Raw genomic sequence first — 20,440 nt, forward strand, 5'->3', positions numbered from 1 at the left:
TCACCGTCCTTCCACTCCTCCAGGTCTTTTATAAATTTGGCCTGCTTGGTGGTTTTTAATTTTCACTGCGTTCTCTCTACCTCTTTTTTCAAAAGATCATTTAATTTCATGAAGAGATGATGTTCACTGTAGGGTTCCAAGACTTTAATGCTCAATTCTACCTGGCCCTTAATTTCTTCTAACTGAATTGTCTCTTCCTCAATTATTATACCCAACACTTTAAATCCATGATCTAAACAATGAGTTTTTCCATTTCGTGAGGAAACGGGAATTGCGCAAGTGTTCAGCGGGAATAATCTTCTCCCTTATTCCCCATGGCAATACCCTAGCATCCCTATATGACCCCAGAGTCGATTCATTCCATCGCCTCCTCAAATGCCTGAGTGTGAGTTTCCTATGCTGTCAGCATAATTTCTTGATATCCTTCTCTACATCAGAAACTGCCTCTACTGGGGCTGCACCAGTGTTAAATGCAGATTGTATATTTATGTCAATATCATCAGATATTATGTATGCCATGAGTAAAAAGCAGAGACTGACTGGATTGCACACAAAAGGTACTGTTCTCAGTTGGCTACAAACAGGAAGATGCAAAAATTCAATAACATGCGCAGTAAAAATATATGCACTTACTCAACCTCGTAGTTTGATCCAAACTACTGCTAAATCGCAGGAGTGACATCACCCAAATAGACACATCCGACTACAAATTAATTAATAGTGTCGCCTCAACATTGTCCCCCCCCCACCCCACTTGCATTAATCCGGATTGTGTGGTACGGGTACCAATGTGTGGGTGAGTGTGAGTTGTGGATGGGCAATTTGTCTGTATATAAGGAGCGTTCCGCTTATTTTAAATGGTTTTAAGTGTTTAGTGTATCACCTTTTGTACTAATACAAGTTGGCATATTTTTCACTTTACCTACTGAGTGACGACACCATTAATTAATTTGTAGTTGCAGGACAGTTTTGCACCAGTTTATTTGGGGTGGTTGAACTCGATGGACAGGTATCTTTTAACCAAATGAACTATGTAACTTTGTAATAGGTAGATGGCAGTGAAGCTTACTGGCTGGATAATGCGTATAATGGCCATGTAACTAGCAATGTACTAGCAATATCTATAAAGGCTTCAATTCACCAAGACCTGCTTGGCAAGAAATATTAGTTTGGGAAAATACTGCATTCTGTAATTTAGACCTTTTTTTCCAAATTTACTAAGATTCTCCTACATGCGGTAATAGTTTAGCAATTTACTCCAAAATATGGCTTCAATTCACTAAGACCTGATCGGATAAAAAGTAGATGTCTAACCAGCTGTGGAGTAGGTCTCCGTCCTCAGCAAGCTATGTTCTAATACGATGATGTTCTCTAGTTTCTGGCCAGAGTTGTGATGATTCTTCTGGTACAAGTGGTCTTGCCTAAAACATGAGCCATTCCTTTGCAAGTTGCTGCTTTTGCTTGTGACAGCATACACGAGTAAAAGGCATCTCTGGCTTCCCTTTAGATCTACTTGCCACATCTAGCCCTTTTGATTCTCTGTATTAGTCTTTCCCTGTTTGTGTCTAAATGGCTACAGTGGAAACCTCTATGAATGTTCCCCTCATCTCATGTTTTATTTTCTGCTGTCCCACGCAGAAGTACATTGGTACCAATGGGTTGAGTAGTTAGACAGGGTGACTCCTCCGATTGGCTGGCTCCTTTGCCTTTCCATTTTACCGTTACTGGCAGCTCCAGGCTGGAGGTAAAATATCTAACATCTCTCTTGTTGTCCAATTGCTCTAATCTTTCTGTATTGACATTTATTGAGGTATTTACTGTACAAGTCTGTAATTTACCTCACTACTCTGTAATTTTACTATTCCACACAGTACCAGCCTTAGTGAATTGACATTTGACAAGATTTTTGGTAAAATCAGTTGTTCACTGCTTTACCAAATGCAGTAATACTTAGTGAATTGAAGCCAAAATGTTGGAACCTATATCTATAATGTATAATGCTGGTGAACAGTACTCTGAACTAGGGCAGATTTATCAAAAGCAGTGCAAGAGGAATTGGAGCAAAACAGGTCCAAAAGTGTTTCAAAGTGACCAATTAGAATTCTTCATCAGGGCATCTGCTCCATGTTTACATTGGTGTTTTTCCAGTTTTACTTGCACTGGTTTTCATAAATCTGCCCCCATTTATAGAAATAAACTATAGTGTACATTTCTCTTTAGCGTATGACCACCATTTTGTGGACTCATTATTCATTATTATCAAATTATTATTATCATCATTACAGAACTGGCAAATAAGCCCTGCCAAAAAGTCTGAATTCTAATATCCCACTAGGGTTTATCTGAATTTGGATTATGGATGTCCTACTCCAGTCCTCAAGGGCCGAGGTCCTCACACATTCTTGGCATGGCTCAAATTAATTGATGGGACTAAATCAGGAAAAATGTGGTTCATCAAGTAGAACACATTTCTCTGTCCATCCTAAACACTGGCATGGATATGGCCCTCGAGAACTGGAGTTGGACATCGAAGGCCTGTTTGGATAGACCATTTGGAAGCCTTGGTTGGAAATTCAAATATGCCTATGTTGGGGCAGTGTGCGCAGGGGAAGTGATAAACACAAACAGCAGGGTGGTGTTCTGCAATCCAGGAAGAAAACAGGAAAAAAATAAAATGAAAGTAGATGGGAATGCTGGAATATAATAACATATTTTAAAGCAAGTATTTTATTGCAAGAAATAAAATTTTCCATGTTTTTTTTATTTTGATGACTATTCAACCCTTTGTTGCAGTCAGAAATGATCCCCTTGCCAGGAGTATAACACGGCATGGAAACAGTCAGCATAGGTATCATATAGAAATGACAGCATAAATCACACATACCCAATTATAAGCTCATGTGTGTTCTTTAGTGAATTCAACTCTCAATTCAATTCGACTTTAATAAATTCATTTTAATTGATTTAAAGCACACCTGTATTTATCTACAAAGTTGCAAATCACATATAGTACTTTACTTTCTTCCTTATGGATACCTTTGGAGGGGTGTCTGTCTCCACCTGCCCCCCCCTCCCCCATTGCACACGGTTCCCCCACCACCAGTTGATCCTCTGACTGGAACCCAGGCACCCAGGTCAATTCCCAGGCTCCCGTGAACTGGGCATGTGTGAGCTCTCTACCGCACATGCCCAAAGATAGCAAATACTTGTGCAGGAGCACTTGTTCTAAAATAAGCATACAAAGAGAATTGGACCTTATATGGAACATCAGTGAGCGGATCTTCTCCTTTCACAGAAATGGACACCTCTTCACTGCACCGCAATGCAGTTTTACAGTTGTGCATATATGTGCCACTTAATCATACTAAAGCCTGGGACCCACTCAGCGATTCCGCAGTGTTTGATAATTGCCGACGATCAGCAAAGCCCTGTAACAGTAGAACCCAATGGGGGTGGTTCCACTTGTAGCCTTGTGATTACAAAATCACAATTCGCTGCTTGCAGAATGTGCCTGCAGTAGCCAAATGGCAATAGCTCTGGGAATCATGGTGAAATTGTGGCACTTCCACGATTTGACAATTTGTAGGCACTTTGCAATTTCCCACATAACACCTGTAGTGTGACCCAGGCCTTTACCATATCTATAAGGGTATTGTAATGTAATACAGCATTACTATTAAATACAATGAAGCACAACAGAATCTTTCATGGGAATGTACGCCCATACTTAACCCTCCTGGGGGTCTATTAAAAACCGCCAGGGGGCAGCGCAGCAGTTTAAAAAAAAAATTTAAATCATGTAGCGAGCCCAGGGCTCGCTACATGACAGCCGCTGAGCAGCGGCATCCCCCCACCCGCTCCAATCGCCTCCAGCAATCTGTGATCAGGAAATCCCGTTCAAAGAACGGGATTTCCTGGAGGGCTTCCCCCGTTGCCATGGCGACGGGCGGGATGTCGTGATGTCATCGGGAGTCCCAATCCACCCCTCAGCGCTGCCTGGCACTGATAGGTCAGGCTGCGCAAGGGGTCTGGAGGGGGGGGGGGGGCGGCGGCGCGGTGGGTAGCAGCGAATCGGCGCGGAGCGGTGGCAATCGGTGTGCACACGCAGCTAGCAAAGTCCCAGCTGCATGTAGCACAAAAAAATTATGAAAATCGGCCCTGCAGGGCCTGAGAAATCCTGCTGCGCGGCTTACCGCGTTCGGGGTTACCGCCAGGAAGGTTGAAGGAAACTTACCAATAATACACACACAATAAACTACACCATTGTAATGCATCAAATAGGCCGGGGCCAGCTTTATTGGGGCTTGGTAAATATTTTTTTATTTGTTCATTAAATGAAAAATGAAAAGATCCTGTCCGCTACTGGACGACATTACACCATACCATCCGCCTTCTTAAAGCGGATCCGAGAAGAAAAACTAACTATATCAAGTAACTTATCTATATATCTTATCTAAAGTTTAGATAGTTTACACAGCAAATCTAGCTGCAAACAGCTTCAATAGAATATGATTATTTCTTCCTGTGATACAATGACAGCAGCCATGTTGTTTGTAAACACTACACAGAGGCAGGCTTATCTGCATCTTCAGCACTCAGCCTGTGAAAAAAACATAATTCCTCCTCCTCCCCCCTCCTTCCCTCTGCCTCTTAAATCTCTGGCTAGTAATACCTCCCCCTTCTCCTGCCCAGACTGAGCTCCCATGAGACCTTGCTATTGTCTGAAAATGCCAAGGCTCTCTGAAAAGCTGTGGGCGAGGCTTGTTTAGTTTATAGGGAATTAGAGTATTCAAACAAAAACAAAAAAGTATTTGGCTTGAGGAATGCCCTATAAACAATAGGAAAGGAACACAATTATGCAATGAGTAAAAGTTCATCTCGGATCCACTTTAACCACTTGAGGACCTAGCCTTTACCCCCCCTTAAGGACCAGCGCTGTATTTTCAGATCTGTGCTGGGTGGGCTCTACAGCCCCCAGCACAGATCAGCTGGCATGCAGAGCGATCAGATCGCCCCCCTTTTTTCCCCCCTAGGGGGATGATGTGCTGGGGGGGTCTGATCGCTTCTGCATGCTGTGGGTGGCAGGGGGGGGGCACCTCAAAGCCCCCCTCCGCGGCGACATTCTCCCCCTCCCTCTTCTCCCTCCCTGCCCGAGAGATCGGAGGCTGCACAGGAACGGATCTGTCCTGTGCAGCCTCTAATAGGCTCCCCGCTGTTATGTGACAGCGATCCCCGGCCGCTGATTGGCCGGGGATCGCTGATCTACTACAACGCTGCTACTGTAGCAGCGTTGTAAAAATGTAAACAAAGCGGATTATTTCCGCTTGTGTTTACATTTAGCCTGCGAGCAGCGATCGGCGGCCCGCAGGCTATTCACGGAGCCCCCCGCCGTGAATTGACAGGAAGCAGCCGCTCGCGCGAGCGGCTGCTTCCTGATTAATTAGCCTGCAGCTGCCACTTTGCCGACGCGCGTTATGAGTGCGCGGTCGGCAAGTGGTTAAAGGTGACATGCCCCAATCCAAGTCTTAGTTAGCCTCGACAGTTCCAGGGAGGGAAGGAGAGCGGGGCATGCAAGCTGCTTCTCAGGGTGATAGAAGGTGAGCAGGTGAGAAGTTGCGCAGCGCTTGCCTCCACCTGATAGGCGGCTAATAAGCCCGCGAATCCCGCTGAGCCAATCCGGGGCAGCCTCCAGGCTACCAAAGGGGAAAATCAGCAGACCCCCTCAGCTACACCACACCTGCAATAAATTAAATAGGAGAGACAGCAGAAAGCCCAGCTGCAGCTTAATAAACTAAGGGGCCGACATGCCCATTGCTCCACAGTTTTAGTAATTGCGTCACTCTCATACAATTGTCTCTTCTCTTATTTTAACACTGCTGTGAAGAAAGAAAAACATGTGTTGACAATTTGAAAATTAGATCGAGAAAAACAAACATTAGATTTTAATCACAGTGACACGAAAAAAGAGCTTTTCACTTTGATATCTAAGAAAATCACTTGAAAAGGAAAAAGTTTTAAATCTGTAAACCAAGTTAAGGCTCAACTTAGGTTCATGTAAACACTTTTAGCTGCACTTTTCCAAAAGTGCTAAGCTAATTAAAGTCAATGGAGCAGAGCCCACAGAGTGATTCTGATTTGCCGAAATCGCAAACACGGAACCTGCAGCATTTTTGGAGCTATTTAGTAGAGGAAAATGATGGTCCAAAATCGCTTTCCTCTGTATCACGGAATAACCCTTTTTAAGTAGCAAATTTACTTTCAGCGTTTTAAGAGTGATTTTGTAATTGCAAGTGGGCGTCCAGCCTAAGGCTACATTTCCACTAGTGCGGTGCAATTCTGTTGCGGTAAACGCGTAAACGAATTCGCATACTGATGCAAATTCGTTCGCATTTCTATGCGAATTTTAACGTGAAAAATGCATGCATTTTGTAAGTATGCGAATGTAACCATGTCAGTGCCTGTGTGCTTTTACATTAACCACTTGAGGACCCACCCTTTACCCCCCCTTAAGGACCAGCGCTGTTTGAAGGGATCTGTGCTGGGTGGGCTCTGCAGCCCCCAGCACAGATCAGAGGGCACGCAGAGCGATCAGATCGCCCCCCTTTTTTCCCCCCTATGGGGATGATGTGCAGGGGGGGTCTGATCGCTCCTGCGTGCAGGCTAGTTGCGGGGGGGGCACCTCAAAGCCCCCCTCCGCGGCGACATTCTCCCCCTCCCTCTCCTACCTCTCCCTCCCGGTGATCCGGGCTGCACAGGACGCTATCCGTCCTGTGCAGCCCGTGACAGGACGTCCCCTGTCACATGAAGGCGATCCCCGGCCGCTGATTGGCCGGGGATCGCCGATCTGCCTTACGGCGCTGCTGCGCAGCAGCGCCGTACAATGTAAACAAAGTGGATTATTTCCGCTTGTGTTTACATTTAGCCTGCGAGCCGCCATCGGCGGCCCGCAGGCTATTCACGGAGCCCCCCGCCGTGATTTGACAGGAAGCAGCCGCTCGCGCGAGCGGCTGCTTCCTAATTAATCAGCCTGCAGCTGGCGACGCAGTACTGCGTCGCTGGTCCTGCAGCTGCCACTTTGCCGACGCGCGGTATGAGTGCGCGGTCGGCAAGTGGTTAACTTAACGCAAAAACGTACACGAATTTGCATGGAAAATTCGCATAGCGAAAATGCATGCGATTTTCCTATTAATTACATTACAGGCGAATCGGACACTAGTCTTGCGGTGTGCAAATTCTGATGGCTTTGCTGTGCAGATTTTTTCTGCACAGTCCACCGCACAGATTTTCTGACACATGGAAACAGGCCCATTGACTATTATTGGCTATGCGAATCTGCGTGCAGAAAACGCATGCAGATTCCTTCACTCTAGTGAAAAAGGGCCATAAGAGTTTAATGAATGTAGCATAAACTGTGTGACGTTTCACATCAAGGGGTGCGTTTGCTGCTTTTAATTAAAAAATACACTGTGCTGCTTGTTATGAAGTTACACCAGAGACACCAGAGTTACCATCTGAACCACTATTACATTTGGTAAGTGACACAGTTTTCTAAAATGCCAGGCGCTGTCAAGATGCTTTTCAGTGTCTCCCAAAGTAAAGCTGTTATTATGGGTGCACAATAACCCAGTACAGCCAACAGAGTCAACAGAGATCATTGGCTTGCATTGCGAATTCAAACATTATTGGTTTTTCAGCTATTACATAATATCCAAGCACCAGATAACGTATAATTTGAGGGGTCAGCACTCAGCTATATAATAACAGGGTGCTGGCACCCAAATAATAAAGTGCATAGCCAGCACTTCATCATCAGGCTTTGGTGTTATTCAGAGTTGTGGTTTAAAGCGGATCTGAAGGATATACGGGAAAAAAAAAAAGATTCAACTACCTGGGGCTTCTCCCAGCCCCCTGCAGACGTCCTGTGCCCGCGCTGTACTGGAACGATCCTCCGGTCCCCCCGGCACGGCTCACTTTCTCTTCTCGTTCTCACTCCTTCTCACTCCGAGAGCGTCCTGCGCAGGCGCAGTAGAGATTTTCTAGTACTCGTGAACGAGGATACGCACAGGCGTGCAGGCGCAGTTGCCGCCGACTTGTAAGCTGGCGGTAGAGAAATGGAACCGCGGTGTGGAGGGATCTTTGAGTACTGGCGCGGGACAGGATGGCTGCAGGGGGCTGAGAGAAGCCCCAGGTAAGTAAATCTCTTTTTTTACACATATCTTATTAGCCAACACTTTAGGACAGTCTGTTTTTGGAAATATGAGGGCGAGGTTAGTTTGAAGTGCTTTGGTTAGTAAGTCTTTGAGGCTAGGTGCACACGTAGCAGAAACGCAAGCATTGTGGAAAATGCTGCATTTCTGCCGCTAATGGAAGTCTATGGGCCGCATGAAAAAACACATATAAAAAAAGCATATGCGTTTTTAAAAATGCTAGTTTTGTTGCATAATATTCAAGAACCCATCAAAAATAACGCACATAATGGGAACGCAATGTATTGCGTTTTGTATGCGGTTTTAAACGCAATGTAAACATGCAATGAAAACGCATACAAAATGCATAGGCGTTTTGTATATGCGAACCGCAAATGCGTAAAACCGTGCGCATAATGCTAGAAAGCCACATATGCAGAAAAAAACCTGCAAACGCATGAAAAATGGACACAAAGAAACGCACATGAAAGAAATTGCGACCTTTCACGCTCTGTTATGTTTGCACCCAGCCTTTAGTAGGTGTTCCAGGTGGCCATTATCTGGAATGTTGAGCAATGGCACATTAGTCAAGAGAAGGGCTAGGATGGGGTGGGAAGATTATAAAAATGAAATGGGCAGTCAGCAGGACCGAGTTGGATTGTAAGAAAAAAACAGCAACAAAAATTCACCTAAAGAAACAAATGTCTGACTAGAAGAGATAAAAATAGATAATGTTCTCTGGCTTAAACCTCTTGTACACCTTGTATTGACTAATTGGTCCCAACTTTATAGACAAATAATAGTATACAAAATTTTAAAGCAGACTCCTGTGGCTAAAGAGGTTCTGGCATCTACTAGGAAATGCAGGGTTGTCAGTTATGATGTGTTGGTGAGAACTACACACTGCTTGTATATTTCAGAGAGTAGTAGAGGAGTGTCCTGTTATGGAATGTCTCCTCCTGCTGATGTAATGGTACAAGAGCAGCAGCAACATGCACTTCAGCAAATGAAGACGTCCACCAAATTGCTTTTGCTCCTACACAGTAGTTACCCAGGACACTTACAAGGGCTGCAGAGTGAAACATGGATGCCTGAGAAACAGTGACATCACAACTGTATGGTAGGAAAACTATAGAATTATGCTAAAATGTTGCCTGTGAGGAAAGTGTATCCAAATAACTACTTTTTATAGAATCTAAACAATGCTATAAATTCAATGCAGAGACAAATTCAAGTCTGGAAGGAAGACCTCCACCAGAAGATGAAAATATCATCAGAATCATGTATTTATTTCGCCAAGTACAATGGGAGTTGTTTTTGGCTCATACAGGGTCTGTGATGGTACAAGCACATACAGTCAGGTACAGTATAATACATAAGTATGCATACAGTTTATATAAGCAACACATGACTATAGTAAAGGATGCGTGAAGAAGACTGGAGTTCTATGTGAGCGGAGGAGACACATCTACCTGCGGGGCTCAACTGCCCTGCAGCAGTTTCAGATGCCCCGCAGTGTGTCCTGGAAAAGAGTGGAAAGTGAAGTAGAGAGAGGATACAAATAAGAGCGAAGAATTACACAAAGAGAGAAACGAAGCAAGAGGAGAGAGGCAGAGTCCCCCCAGGGCTGTAGGTTGAAGCACCCCTGCATACAGTCCGATAGTCCATTTGCTACAGCGGCCCTCCCAGCCAACATGTGGGGATCACTGAGGGGGCCATGCTTAAGCATAGCCCTGGCTTGCTGCCCAGTTTGATTTGGTCAGGAGGCTCACAATCCATTAGATGGTGGTTGCAGGTAAAGGGGACCAGGTGCTCCTGGGTGCCGAAGTACACAAAGCCCAGGTCTGGTTGAGGTTAACTAGGCCTTCCAGAGCCTACGGGAATCCAGGGCTGCTGTGTGGGCTAGTCTGAGCGGCCTGGTGGAGGAGAGCAGAGGGAATTCCAGGGCTGCACTGTGCTGCTGGTAACTGCAAAGACTCAGTGGAGGGAATCAGGGCCTCCCAGAGGCAATGCCTGGCTTGTAACAGTGGCCTGGATGGAGCAGGAGAGGGATCAGGGTGAACGGACATACCCCTCTGGGACGCGGCGGTGGAGTGGCTCACTTGTTCCTCTGATGGCATCTGGCATCTCCAGGCAGCGGCGGTGTAGTGGCCCCACGTGATAAGAAGCAGTGTGTGTCAGGCAAATCCAACAAATGATTTGACCTCACAGGACAAGAGTGCTCCAATGTAAACCAGAAATGGTCAATGAGATGCAAATTTAATTCAAATTGTATGCAGCTTGGAAATAGGCAATTAATGTGCACTTCCTGATGATTTTGATTGGCCCAATTCTAAGCTGCATGTTTGAATTAAAACAACAAACAAAAAAACAGATTTACATGCACCTTGTTGACCATCTCTGTTGAAACATGCAATGCCAGTCTTGAAAAGGCGGAGTGACACCTGAAATACTTACCAATGGACAGGGAAGGCTCTGGATCCTCTAGAGCCTTCCCTGTCCCCTCTTGTTCACCTCGTTCCAGTGCTGTCACCCACATTTAAATGTGCCACCTTGGTAGGCTTCAGAAGCACTCGTGTCCCCGAGTGCTTCCAAAGACGGGCGACTCTGTACTGCACATGCGTGAGTGTGCACAAACTTACGCATGCGCAGTACTGAGCTGCCCATCTTTAGAAGCACTCTGGGACACGAGTGCTTACCAAGTCTCCCAAGTGCTTACCACTTGGTCAAATACACACGACAGAGGTGACAATGCTTGAACGCGGGGAGCAAGAGAGGACACGGAAGGCACTTTTGATCCAGAGCCTTCCCTGTCCCTAAATATCTGACCTTTTTTGTAACTCACTTCAGATTTACTTAGCTGTAACATTATTAGATTTGTCCTGTACTGATTGTTGCAACTTTCCAGGATTTCCAGGACAATATCCCAAACTGAAAATAAACAGCATCATTTTTGAGGGATGAGTGAAGAGAGAGAGAAGGGAGCGTGAGGGTTGATTGAGAGTTCTGCAGGAGAGAAAGAGGGCTGCTTGAGAGTGGTACTGAGGTGGTACTGATTGCGGATCTTGAGGAGTTAAGGAGCGATGATTGAGGGTGCTGGAAAAGGTGGGGGAAAAGTGAGGGCTATTAGAGATTGCTTCCATGGCAAGGTAGGTAAAGCCTTTGTCTTGTCAGGATGATGGAGAGTCTGGAAGAGCATACTGATGTAGGGTGTTGAGAGCGTGAGGACAGCTTGAGGGTCGGTGCTGAAAGAGCATGGGTTGACTGAGGTTAGTTTTAGGCAGAGGAGAGGTAAGTGTTAGGCAGAGGAGAGGTTAATGTCAGGCAAAGCAGCGGGAGGTTAGTATTAGGCAAAGAAATGGGGAGGTTAGTGTCAGACACAGGAGAGAGAGAGATTAGTATAGGCAGCGGAGAGAGGAGGTTAGTGTTAATTAGTATTAGGCAGAGGAGAGTGGAGGTTAGTGTTAATTAGCATTAGGCAGAGGAGAGTGGAGGTTAGTGTTAGGCAGAGAAAAAGGGAGGTTAGTGTTAGGCAAAGGAGAGGGAAGGTTAGTGTAAGCAGAGGAGAGGGAGGTTAGTGTTAGGCCTACTTTCCACAGACTGTTGAGCTTTGTGCTCAGCAAACAGTTACCAGGCAGCAGGGGGCAGTTACCAGGCAGCAACAACCATTTACCAGACAGCAGTTAGCAGTTGTGAGAGTCTGAGAGGCATTTCACTGCCTATCAGCAGTCCGTGGAAAGGAGGTCTTAGGCAGTGGAGAGGGAAGGTCAGGGGTGTTGCTAGCCCCAAAGATCAGTGGCACGTGCCCCGGATCTATTCTGAGGTGCCCTGGCAGAGTCAGCTGTGGTGCCTCAATGGCGGACATGTTGAGAGCAGTGGTGCATCAATCAGGGGTATGCTGGGTTCTGTGGTGCCTCTTTGTGGGCATATTGGGTGCTGTGGTGATGCCCTTATGGGGCATGCAAGGAGCTGTGGTTCTTCTATGGGGGCATGCTGGGAGTTGTGGTGCCTCAAGCATGGGAACATAGGAGAGGGGGTCCACTAGAAGGTCAGGGAATGCTACGGGGGAACTGCCAGATAACCTGGCAGCAGTCCAGCCTGCCCAGCAGAAAGCCAGACCAGACAGCACAGAGGCCAGGTAACTCTGCCTGCATACATTTGAAATCGGCGCAGGAAGACTTGGGCGCAGGATACAGCCAATATATGGCTGATCCTGCTGCTGCACAAGTCCCGGCCGTGTTAATTACTATTCCCCCTCCAGGCCGCCATGGATGGTGGGGAATGATATAATTCGGCTTCCAGCTATTGCTGGAGGCCGAATTGTTGTGTTTTATGGCCTATACTCACGGGCAACTTTTTTGGCCTGTCGCCAGCACACGTGAGCAAGTGCGCGACAGGCCGGCGACAGCTCGTCGCCAGGTCCCTCCGCATACACACGGCGGAGGGACCTGGCAACTGATGCGGCGGAAGCTGTCGCTGTTGCTCCTCCCCCCGCCGCAAGCCCAATGTATTCCTTTCTTGTTGCTGTCGCTAGTCCGCGTACTCACGCGGACTAGTGACAGTTGCGGCGGAGTTGCGGCGGCCAGGCGATTGAGCGGTTCAATCGCCTGGCGACATCAGCGACGAGCGACAGTTCGGGGTGCGCACCCGTGCAACGCCGCATACTAATGGGCGACGTGTTGCGGCGACAATTGTAGCCCGTGAGTATGGGCCATTAAGAGCAACTTCAGCTCCGTCTTCTGACGGTGCCGACGTTACTCACTGAGCGCCGCTATAAATGTAATTCCTATTACAGTCTATGGTGGCGCCGGCTGCGCCAAAATCTTCTTGCGCTGAGAAGCACTGCTCCGCTCTGCCTATTTATGTTTAAATGAAACTAGCTACATATGTTATATGCTGCATTTTTTTTTTTCTTTTTGTATTCATGGAGATGGGGCTTCATCCAATAATTTGCTGAGCAGACCTACTTAGACCGCTTTTAAGTTCATGTAAATTTGGCTCCACCCATAACCACACCCACATTCTGGTGAGTGGCCACACCCATTTTCTGGCTGGAGTGCCTAAAAGTGCCCCAGATCTCTTAGGATCCTAGCAACGCCCCTGGGGAAGGTTAGTGTTAGGCAGAAGAGCTGGGATGTTAGTGTTAAGGCATAGAAGAGGTTAGTGTTAGGTATAGGAGAGCTGAGGTTAGTGTTATGCTGCGTACACACTGGTCGTTTGAAACAGCTAATTAACGATCGTTCCGCCGACAATCGGGGAAAGAACTTTACCAAACGATCATTAACACGAACGACAAAAGGACGACATCGGGAAGATGGAAATATCCAACCTGACGGATCGTATCTACCGACAATCGTTACAAAACTATAGTGTGTACAGTCATCGGTCGAGAACGATCGTTACAAGGGCCAATGCGCCTGCGTTGAATTCTGCCCAGCTTCAGTACTTCCTTTGCAGTGCGGCCGTAAAGATTGTTACATTGCTCATTTCAATTAAACTTTGTGCTCAAGTTAACAATCATATATTTGTATCTATTGTAACTCCATGTCAGTGTTTTTTTTTTATTTTGTATAAATATGTACGCAACATATCCTTCTGATCGTTCTTTTCTGCGAGAACGATCGTTAAAATGTGTATGATGATTGCTGCATCCCATCGTTGCATTCCAATCTTTCCAATATCGTTCGTCTGGTAACTATCGTTCCTTGCAAACGATAGTTATCGCAAGTGTGTACGCAGCATAAGGCAGAGGAGAGGGGGGATAGTGTTGGGCAGACTAGAGGGGGAAGGTTAATGTCTGGTAGTGGAGAGAGGAGGTTAATGTTAGGAAGAGGAGAGGGGGGGGTGTTGTTAGGCAGAGGAGAGGTTAGTGTTGGGCAGAGGAGAGGGGAGGTTGGTGTTAGTCAAAGGGGTATTAGTGTTAGGCAGAGAAAAGGGGAGGTTAGTGTTAGGCAGAGGTCAAGTTAATGTTAGGTAGAGGAAATGGGGATGTTACTGTTAAGCAGAGAAGAGTGGAGATTAGTGTTAGACAGAGGACAGTAAAGGTTAGTGTAAGGCAGATGAGAGGGTAGTGTTAGGAAGAAGAGAGGGGAGGATAAAGTTAAGCAGAGGAGAGGGGAAGATCAGTGTTAGGCAAAGAAAATAGGATGTTAGTGTTAGGCAGAGGAGAGGGGAGTTAAATGTTGGACAGAGGACAGATTAGTGTTAGGAAGAGAAAAGGGGGAGGTTAGTGTTAGGCAGAGGAGTGGGATGTTAGTGTTAGATGAGAGGGGAGGTTAGTGTTAGAAGAGAGGGAAGGTTAGTGTTCGGCAGAGGACAAGTTAGCATTAAGCAGAGGAGAGCGGAAGTTAGTGTTAGGCAGAGGAAAGTAGAGGTTAATGGTAGGCAGAGGAAGGGCGTGGAGACAGCGTTAGGCAGAGGAGAGAGAATGTTAGTGTTAGGCAGAGGAGAAGGGGGGAATTAGTGTTAGGCAGAGGGAAGGGGGGAGGTCAGTGTTCGGCAGAGGACTGGTTAGCGCAGAGAAGAGGGAAGGTTAGTGTTAAGCATGGATAGGGAGGTTAGTGTTAGGCAGAGGACATATTAGTATTATAATAATAATAATAATCTGAACATTTGTATAGCGCTTTTCTCCTGTCGGACTCAAAGCGCTCAAGAGCTGCAGCCACTGGGACGCGCTCAGGAGGCCACCCTGCAGTGTTAGGGAGTCTTGCCTTGAACTCCTTACTGAATAGATACTTGACCTAGCCAGGATTCGAACCCTGGTCTCCCATGTCAAAGGCAGAGCCCTTAACCAGTACACTATCCAGCCACCGTATTAGGCAGAGGAGAGGAGAGGTTGGTGTTAGGCAGAGGAGAGCGTAGGTTAGTGTTAGGCATAGGGCAGGTTAGTGTTAGGTAGAGGAGAGGGGAGGTTAGTGTAAAGGTGGCCACACACCATACATATCATTTTTTAAATATCTGTTAAATTTAAGAATTGCAATAAATGTTTCTGACTGATTGTAACATTTCAAAAATATGACCAGTGTACCACACACCTATGTTCAATTTTTTCCTCAATTATGATAAAAATGATTGGAAAAAATTGCTAGGGTGTGTATATTAATAAATTAACAATAAAACACACACCATACAATCTTTAGTAGAAATTGAAGAGAAATATCTGGCATGCAGGATCGATTTAAATTAAAAAAAAAAACGGGAAATCCGATCCGATTTTTCAGTCCAATGAATAAAAAGCTTTCGATTTTTTCGAGAGATACGATCGTTTTTATTGAATTACTGTAAAATCGGATCATTTTATTGTATCGTGTGTGGCCACCTTTAGGCAGAGGATTGGAGTGGGGAGGGTAGTGTTAAGGTGGCTACACACGATATAATAAAATGATCCGATTTTACGGCAATTCGATAAAAACGATTGGATCTCCCGAAAAAATCGAAAGCTTTTTTTTAATTCGACTGAAAAATCCGATCGGATTTCCCGTTTTCTTCGATTTTTATCGATCCGGAATGCCAGATATTTTTCTTCAATCTTTCTAAAGATTGTATGGTGTGTGTTAGATTGTCAATTTATTAATATACACAACCTAGCAATTTTCTCAGAGTTCCCAATCATTGTTATCATAATTGAGGAAAAATTTAACATACGTGTGTGGTACATTGGTCATATTTTTGAAATGTTACAATCAGTCAGAAAAATTGATTGCAATTCTTAAATTGAACAGATATTTAAAAAATTGTGTGGTGTGTGGCCACCTTTAGGCAGAGGAAAGTAGAGGTTAGTGGTAGGCAGAGGAAGGGAGTGGGGACAGTGTTAGGCAGAGGACAGAGAATGTTAGTGTTAGACAGAGGACATATTAGTGTTAGAGGAGAGGAGGAAGGTTAGTGTTCGGCAGAGGGCAGGTTAGCGTTAGGCAGAGGAGAGCGGAGGTTAGTGTTAGGCAGAGGAAAGAAGAGGTTAGTCGTAGGCAGAGGGGGGAGGAGGGCACAGGTCAGTGTTAGTCAGAGGAGAGAGAATGTTATTGGTAGGTTGAGGAGGGGGAGGTAAGTGTTAAGTAGAAGAGAGGTTAAATGTACAGGCTAGTGTTGGGCAGTGAAGAGGGGACATTAGTGTTAGGCATGGATAGGGAGGTTAGTGTTAGGCAGAGGACATATTACTATTAGGCAGAGGAGAGGAGAGGTTGGTGTTAGGCAGAGGAGAGGAGAGCGTAGGTTAGTGTTAGGCATAGGGCAGGTTAGTGTTAGGCAGAGGAGAGGGGAGGTTAGTGTAAAGGTGGCCACACACCATACATATAATTTTTTAAATATCTGTTAAATTTAAGAATTGCAATCAATTTTTCTGACTGATTGTAACATTTCAAAAATATGACCAGTGTACCACACACCTATGTTCAATTTTTTCCTCAATTATGATAAAAATGATTGGAAACTCAGAAAAAATTGCTAGGGTGTATTAGTATTAGGCAGAGGAGAGGGGGGAGGTCAGTGTTAGGCATAGGACAGGTAAGTGTTAAGCAGAGCAGAGGTGAGGTTAATATTGGGCGTAGGATAGGTTAGTGTTAGAAAGAGGGAAGGTTAGTGTTAGGCAGAGGAGATGGTAGGTTAGCGTTAGGTGTAGGACAGGTAAGTGTTAGGCATAGGAGAAGGGGGTTAGTGTTAGGCATAGGAGAGGGTAGGTTAGTGTTAGGTATAGGACAGGTAAGTGTTATGCTGGGAATAGACGGTGCGTTTCTGCGGCTCGATTATGCCGCCGGATAGATTCCCGCACATCCTCGCTCATCCCCGCGGGCGCCTGGATCGATTCCCGCCCGTCCCCGCTTCTCTTATCTTCTGCTCGTTTTTTCCATTGTCCCGCCCGCGGTATTGAGTGCGGAATCAATCCGGCGGGTGATTGGACACGTCGCAAATTATCAATCGAGCCATCTAATGGCTCGATTCAGCCGCAGAAACACACCGTCTATTCCTAGCATTAGGCATAGGAGAGGGGGCGTTATTGTTAGGCATAGGAGAGGGTAGGTTAGTGTTAGGCATAGGGCAGGTTAGTGTTAGGCATAGGAGAGGGGAGGTTAGTGTTTGGCAGGTTGAAAAACCCCTCTGTATTTTGATGGCCACTTATACAAATGGTAGAATTAGGAAAAACAAATGATTCCAATAGCATAGGAAAATATATTCTCAGTCATTTTACATCTACCTATAAGTATTATGAAAAGTGGTGAAAAATAATGTGTTCCACAGCCTTATTATCTGCCCTTATGAATTGCTTTTCCCCCCACATTGAACATTTACATTGACAAACAGCAGTGGTCTGGTCTCCCCTCAGTCTGTGTCTGCAGTGCTCTGAGGTAGAAGCAAGCTGCGTGTTTTCTGCCACACAGTTCATGTATCCTGCTGTCTGCAGACCTTAGCTGAGCTGCATGCTCCATTTCTGATGCTGCAGAAGCTTGTAGTTTGTGTGGCTGTCCTCTGCCTCCCTCAGCATGAAGACACAGCAACGCCTTCTACAAAGCGAAAGCAGCCTTCAGCACCGAAGAGGCTATTTCACACTATAACGTGCTAGCGATTTTTTGAGCGATTTTTTTCACAAGCGTTTTTCACTGTGCCTTTTGCTTTTCTATACTTGCTACAAAATCGCAATTGCGCCAAAAATAATACATGCAGCAGTTTTGCAATTTCAATAAGGCTTGTTTTACACTGTAAATCAGTTCCGATTTGCAATTTTCACACAGAAGAAAAACGCAGGAAAAAACGCAGCATGCAGAACTTGTATTTAATCGCATCAAAAATCTGAATCGCATCAAAATCGGAAATTTGAATTGCATGTCGTGTAAAAAAAACCTAAAAATGATTCTGTCTGGTGTAAAATATCCCAAAGGTTTTCATTGTCCAAGAGCTTTTCAAAACACTAGAAAGTGCTGGTGGTGATCAGAAAAACTGTTGTGAAACAGTATGGAGTCCAATTGATATAACACCTAGAAGCTATCCTCATAAAAGGCAGCTTTGAAGAAAAAAAAGACGAGATCTTCAGCAGCCAAGATACAGAAATCACGGTACGTTTCCTATCTCTGTATGACTTTAACAGCAAACTTTCTGCTTTCATCTCCAGCTAGCATGTAACAAAACTGCTGCTCCGAAACTCCACCTAGAGGTGGTCAGAGATTTGAATCTGTAGCTAGGGCTGCCCCTCTCCCTCCGCCTCCCTCCCTCCTTCCCTTCTCTCTCTTGTTGCCCTGTGTCCCACCTCCTGGTTTTACTATCAGCTTTCAGAGCTTCCATTTACACACTGGAGGGGGGAGGGAAAGAAACAAAATAATAGAAAAGGATACAAAAGACAAAACAATAACAATAGGAACAATAAACAAAGAAGACCCAGCCTTCGCCAACTTGCATCCTGGCATTTCCTGGAAGGAAGAGACAGGAGGGATAGGAGTAGTCTATAGAGAAAGGTAAGCCTGGTGTGCAGATCTCTTTCAATGAATGGCTGCTGCTGCTGCTTCTTCTGCTGCTCTGCAAATGAACAGTCACAAACAGCATAGATCAAACGGCAAAATAAAATACATTTAAAGGGAAAGCACCAGCTCTGTGTGCAGGCTGTGAGATGAGTGTGATTAGAATTGACCCTAGTGTGGATTATGATTTAAACACAGGGGAAAAAATGAGCACTCAGCACAGAAGGGGAGGAGACAGAGGAATATAGATTCGTCACCCCCCTCTTGCAATGCAAGATATTCCACTTTAATATCCCTTTATTAGGCTCCGACTCTTTCTTGTTTACATGTGCCCCTGCTAAGGGGATGAAATATATCCGTCACATAAGCACTCTGAATATCCCGCGCCAAATTCTCTCCCCCCCTTAACAGAGATTTTAAAAGCAAGGCCCCATTATAAATGAATTTTATCTGTAGATCGCTTTATCACTCAGTGGATGGTTTCTTCTTTCCTTGGGTTCATATACTGCAGTTATAAAATTAACTTATAATCTGCATTTTACATTTTACTATTATTTGGTTTTCTTTTTTCTCTCAAGGTCTTTCTTTATTTATGTTTTTATTTTCCTTTTTACATATCTGCTTTCCCAATTTTTTTTCCTTCCAGCAGAAATAAGCAGAGCTGCCGGCTGTGACGAATGGCAGGGAAGCACCTTTAAAAAAACCTTTTTATCTTCATCATTTTTTTTCTCTTTCTTCTAGCTGTCATTTTTCTCATAGATGCCGGTCTATTTTCTCATTCAATATATCTCTTCCTCATGCTATACCCCCCCAGAGGCCTCATTCTACTCTGCTCCCTTCTCAGATAGCTGCTCACACCTTTATTATTAAGCCCATTTCTCCGTATTCCTGCTAAATATATATTTTGTCTTTTTTTTACTGTGTATTATTTGCATTATTTTTTCTATAACTCTGTTCTGCTGAGGTGATCTCTGCTGTAACCTAGCAAAAGAATGAAAGCGAAACACTGCAAGTTCATGTTCCCAAATCTGTGAAGGATGTATCATATTATATGGATTTATTGTAATATTTTCATGGATAATCCGGATTGGAAGGCTTTCCTTCCTGTGGTTTTGTGACTAGGCCTCTTAAAGAGGCAGACGCCGTGTGCATTTTAGGAGCAGTTATGCCGCCTTCCTTTATGTAGCGAATGTTCTGGCATCGTCTTTATTTGCCCAGTGTTTTGCTGTAACAGCTTTACATGTTGGGGGGGTTGTATGGTCAGCAGCGCGTGTGCATGTGTGCTCTTGTCTGAGTCCCGTGTGCAGACACAGCCCCTTCTTCATTCATTGCATGCTTACTTGTCTGCAGAGGTTGTAAAGTGAAAGTTCTGACATCACATCTGAGTGAAGGATTTATTCCACCTTGTCAGGATTGCTTTTGTTATTATAACACAGCGTGCACTTCAGCCATTTCATACATCCCATTATAACATGTCTTTTAAAACTAATCCCTGACACTTCAGCTGTCGACATCATTTTTCCTCGACACACATAAAAAACGAAGTAGATTGACGGAAGCAATGATTTATGCGCCAGAAGTAAAAAGAAAAGGATTAGTCAAGTAAAAGTCATATATAAATATGTTTTACTTGCACGGGTAATATAGCCTTGATTTTATTGTCAGTATAATGCATAATTTTGGCAGTGCTATATAAATATATCCATTAGTTACGCTAAGTATTTTTTTTACTGTCACGCACTAAATATATATATTTTTTCTTGTGTTTCAGGCAATAAATGTTGTTTTATACCTTATAAAATGCCAGCGTGT

General features: G+C 44.9%; 1 protein-coding gene across 1 annotated transcript in view; it reads left to right on the forward strand.

The window, feature by feature from the left end:
* Positions 1–18,385: 18,385 nt before the first annotated feature.
* The window catches only part of MACROH2A2 (macroH2A.2 histone), a 67,000-nt gene continuing 64,945 nt past the window's right edge, over positions 18,386–20,440 (forward strand). Inside the window, exon 1 of the mRNA XM_068258159.1 lies at positions 18,386–18,625. The gene's annotated coding sequence lies outside the window, so the exon portion shown is untranslated. The remainder of the gene's footprint in view (positions 18,626–20,440) is intronic.

The sequence above is a fragment of the Hyperolius riggenbachi genome, chromosome 10 (genome assembly GCF_040937935.1).
Source record: "Hyperolius riggenbachi isolate aHypRig1 chromosome 10, aHypRig1.pri, whole genome shotgun sequence".
Lineage (NCBI taxonomy): Eukaryota > Metazoa > Chordata > Amphibia > Anura > Hyperoliidae > Hyperolius > Hyperolius riggenbachi.